This window comes from Oratosquilla oratoria, unplaced genomic scaffold (assembly GCF_046742065.1).
Source record: "Oratosquilla oratoria isolate Oo_2021 unplaced genomic scaffold, ASM4674206v1 SCAFFOLD55, whole genome shotgun sequence".
NCBI classification, from domain to species: Eukaryota; Metazoa; Arthropoda; class Malacostraca; order Stomatopoda; family Squillidae; genus Oratosquilla; species Oratosquilla oratoria.
The window spans coordinates 563,203-568,202 of NW_027467719.1; positions in this window are offsets into that span (position 1 = coordinate 563,203).

Sequence of the window (5,000 nt, forward strand, 5' to 3'; positions counted from 1 at the left end):
GTGGCCGCCACGCTGTCGCCCTACCCCGCAGCGCTCATGCCCGGGTTGGGCGGGGGTGGGGGGCATCCGGCCTCTCGGCCGGGGTTACCCACCCCCTATACTGTATATGCGAGATGCCAGAGTTGCGGGTGTCGGGTCCCGGATTTCCCTTGCCGACCTCATATGAAGGGCAAATTCGCCTTCACTTGGTCCTCCGTCACGCCGAGAAGTTGGGCTTAACCGGCCCTCCATGTCCCAACCTTGGTCAACGGTCCCAAAATTCGGCCCAACGAGGCTCACGTCCGAACGAGCCGGCTGAGTCAGCTTCGATCCACTCCCCCGGCACGTTCCCGGCCGCCCGCCAACTTTCGAGGTGTGCCCGCCACCGTCACCCAGCACTCGCTGAACATCACTTAGCCCATTCGGGAGTTCTCGGCCACGGCGGAGTCTAGGGGCAGCGCACGCGAAATATGGAAAAGTAGAATCAACCTCTGGGTTGTAACTTGCCAAGGTTGGCGTCTAAATAACACGCCGCCCCCGACCACACCAACCTACAATCCCCCTGCCTGCGGCCCGAGGAAGGTCGGTTCGGGCCCGGCCCGGCCCGCCCCGCCCCGCCCCGCCCCGACCCGACCCGCCCCGCCACCGTGACGTAGACCAGCAATCGGTCTACACCAGTGGTGGTCGTCCGCGCGGACCGGTGCGGGTACGCGGCCATGCCAAGGAATCATTTGAGGAGTTAGGAGTTAGAATTCCCAAGTCCTGTCGAGAGTATTTGAGCTACAAGCTCCGCGGGCAGGCAGCCCCTGGCCACCGTGGGGCAGCCAGCAGTCGGTCTGCATCGCTTATCAACAAACTAGATGTTGCGAGATACAAAGACAGGCTGGTCACCACAGGTACGCGGCCATGCCAAGGAATCATTTGAGGAGTTAGGAGTTAGAATTCCCAAGTCCTGTCGAGAGTATTTGAGCTACAAGCTCCGCGGGCAGGCAGCCCCTGGCCACCGTGGGGCAGCCAGCAGTCGGTCTGCATCGCTCATCAACAAACTAGATGTTGCGAGATACAAAGACAGGCAGGTCACCACAGGTACGCGGCCATGCCAAGGAATCATTTGAGGAGTTAGGAGTTAGAATTCCCAAGTCCTGTCGAGAGTATTTGAGCTACAAGCTCCGCGGGCAGGCAGCCCCTGGCCACCGTGGGGCAGCCAGCAGTCGGTCTGCATCGCTTATCAACAAACTAGATGTTGCGAGATACAAAGACAGGCAGGTCACCACAGGTACGCGGCCATGCCAAGGAATCATTTGAGGAGTTAGGAGTTAGAATTCCCAAGTCCTGTCGAGAGTATTTGAGCTACAAGCTCCGCGGGCAGGCAGCCCCTGGCCACCGTGGGGCAGCCAGCAGTCGGTCTGCATCGCTTATCAACAAACCAGATGTTGCGAGATACAAAGACAGGCAGGTCACCACAGGTATAAATACCCTTCCTGTACAAAACAGCTAGGTAAATACAACTAAGTATTTCAATACAAACACACACACACACACACACACACACACACACACACACACACACACACACACACACACACACACACACACACACACACACACACACACACACACACACACACACACACACACACACACACACACACACACACCTCGTCCGAAAGCAGTGGGCACCCCGCCACGCCACTCCCGGCCCCGGCCGGCCACCGTGGATCAGCAGTCGGCCGACATCACTTAGCCCGTCCGCGGGGTGCTCCGCCACGGTCCGCGGACGGCCGGCCGGGACGGGCCGGGGGCGCACCTCGTCCGAAAGAAGTGGGCACCCCGCCACGCCACTCCCGGCCCCGGCCGGCCACCGTGGATCAGCAGTCGGCCGACATCACTTAGCCCGTCCGCGCGGTCCTCCGCCACGGTCCGCGGACGGCCGGCCGGGACGGGCCGGGCCGGGGGCACCTCGTCCGAAAGCAGTGGGCACCCCGCCACGCCACTCCCGGCCCCGGCCGGCCACCGTGGATCAGCAGTCGGCCGACATCACTTAGCCCGTCCGCGGGGTGCTCCGCCACGGTCCGCGGACGGCCGGCCGGGACGGGCCGGGGGCGCACCTCGTCCGAAAGCAGTGGGCACCCCGCCACGCCACTCCCGGCCCCGGCCGGCCACCGTGGATCAGCAGTCGGCCGACATCACTTAGCCCGTCCGCGGGGTGCTCCGCCACGGTCCGCGGACGGCCGGCCGGGACGGGCCGGGCCGGGGGCACCTCGTCCGAAAGCAGTGGGCACCCCGCCACGCCACTCCCGGCCCCGGCCGGCCACCGTGGATCAGCAGTCGGCCGACATCACTTAGCCCGTCCGCGGGGTGCTCCGCCACGGTCCGCGGACGGCCGGCCGGGACGGGCCGGGGGCGCACCTCGTCCGAAAGAAGTGGGCATCCCGCCACGCCACTCCCGGCCCCGGCCGGCCACCGTGGATCAGCAGTCGGCCGACGTCACTTAGCCCGTCCGCGGGGTGCTCCGCCACGGTCCGCGGACGGCCGGCCGGGACGGGCCGGGGGCGCACCTCGTCCGAAAGAAGTGGGCACCCCGCCACGCCACTCCCGGCCCCGGCCGGCCACCGTGGATCAGCAGTCGGCCGACGTCACTTAGCCCGTCCGCGGGGTGCTCCGCCACGGTCCCCGGACGGCCGGCCGGGACGGGCCGGGGGCGCACCTCGTCCGAAAGCAGTGGGCACCCCGCCACGCCACTCCCGGCCCCGGCCGGCCACCGTGGATCAGCAGTCGGCCGACATCACTTAGCCCGTCCGCGCGGTGCTCCGCCACGGTCCGCGGACGGCCGGGACGGGCCGGGGGTACCTCGTCCGAAAGCAGTGGGCACCCCGCCACGACACTCCCGGCCCCGGCCGGCCACCGTGGATCAGCAGTCGGCCGACATCACTTAGCCCGTCCGCGGGGTGCTCCGCCACGGTCCGCGGACGGCCGGCCGGGACGGGCCGGGGGCGCACCTCGTCCGAAAGAAGTGGGCACCCCGCCACGCCACTCCCGGCCCCGGCCGGCCACCGTGGATCAGCAGTCGGCCGACATCACTTAGCCCGTCCGCGGGGTGCTCCGCCACGGTCCGCGGACGGCCGGCCGGGACGGGCCGGGGGCGCACCTCGTCCGAAAGCAGTGGGCACCCCGCCACGCCACTCCCGGCCCCGGCCGGCCACCGTGGATCAGCAGTCGGCCGACATCACTTAGCCCGTCCGCGGGGTGCTCCGCCACGGTCCGCGGACGGCCGGCCGGGACGGGCCGGGGGCGCACCTCGTCCGAAAGCAGTGGGCACCCCGCCACGCCACTCCCGGCCCCGGCCGGCCACCGTGGATCAGCAGTCGGCCGACATCACTTAGCCCGTCCGCGGGGTGCTCCGCCACGGTCCGCGGACGGCCGGCCGGGACGGGCCGGGGGCGCACCTCGTCCGAAAGAAGTGGGCACCCCGCCACGCCACTCCCGGCCCCGGCCGGCCACCGTGGATCAGCAGTCGGCCGACATCACTTAGCCCGTCCGCGCGGTGCTCCGCCACGGTCCGCGGACGGCCGGCCGGGACGGGCCGGGGGCGCACCTCGTCCGAAAGCAGTGGGCACCCCGCCACGCCACTCCCGGCCCCGGCCGGCCACCGTGGATCAGCAGTCGGCCGACATCACTTAGCCCGTCCGCGGGGTGCTCCGCCACGGTCCCCGGACGGCCGGCCGGGACGGGCCGGGGGCGCACCTCGTCCGAAAGAAGTGGGCACCCCGCCACGCCACTCCCGGCCCCGGCCGGCCACCGTGGATCAGCAGTCGGCCGACATCACTTAGCCCGTCCGCGGGGTGCTCCGCCACGGTCCGCGGACGGCCGGCCGGGACGGGCCGGGGGTACCTCGTCCGAAAGCAGTGGGCACCCCGCCACGCCACTCCCGGCCCCGGCCGGCCACCGTGGATCAGCAGTCGGCCGACATCACTTAGCCCGTCCGCGCGGTGCTCCGCCACGGTCCGCGGACGGCCGGCCGGGACGGGCCGGGGGCGCACCTCGTCCGAAAGCAGTGGGCACCCCGCCACGCCACTCCCGGCCCCGGCCGGCCACCGTGGATCAGCAGTCGGCCGACATCACTTAGCCCGTCCGCGCGGTGCTCCGCCACGGTCCGCGGCCGGCCGGGGGCACCTCGTCCGAAAGAAGTGGGCACCCCGCCACGCCACTCCCGGCCCCGGCCGGCCACCGTGGATCAGCAGTCGGCCGACATCACTTAGCCCGTCCGCGGGGTGCTCCGCCACGGTCCGCGGACGGCCGGCCGGGACGGGCCGGGGGTACCTCGTCCGAAAGCAGTGGGCACCCCGCCACGCCACTCCCGGCCCCGGCCGGCCACCGTGGATCAGCAGTCGGCCGACATCACTTAGCCCGTCCGCGCGGTGCTCCGCCACGGTCCGCGGACGGCCGGCCGGGACGGGCCGGGACGGGCCGGGGGCACCTCGTCCGAAAGAAGTGGGCACCCCGCCACGCCACTCCCGGCCCCGGCCCCGGCCGGCCACCGTGGATCAGCAGTCGGCCGACATCACTTAGCCCGTCCGCGGGGTGCTCCGCCACGGTCCGCGGACGGCCGGCCGGGACGGGCCGGGGGTACCTCGTCCGAAAGCAGTGGGCACCCCGCCACGCCACTCCCGGCCCCGGCCGGCCACCGTGGATCAGCAGTCGGCCGACATCACTTAGCCCGTCCGCGCGGTGCTCCGCCACGGTCCGCGGACGGCCGGCCGGGACGGGCCGGGGGTACCTCGTCCGAAAGCAGTGGGCACCCCGCCACGCCACTCCCGGCCCCGGCCGGCCACCGTGGATCAGCAGTCGGCCGACATCACTTAGCCCGTCCGCGCGGTGCTCCGCCACGGTCCGCGGCCGGCCGGCCGGGACGGGCCGGGACGGGCCGGGGGCACCTCGTCCGAAAGAAGTGGGCACCCCGCCACGCCACTCCCGGCCCCGGCCCCGGCCGGCCACCGTGGATCAGCAGTCGGCCGACGTCA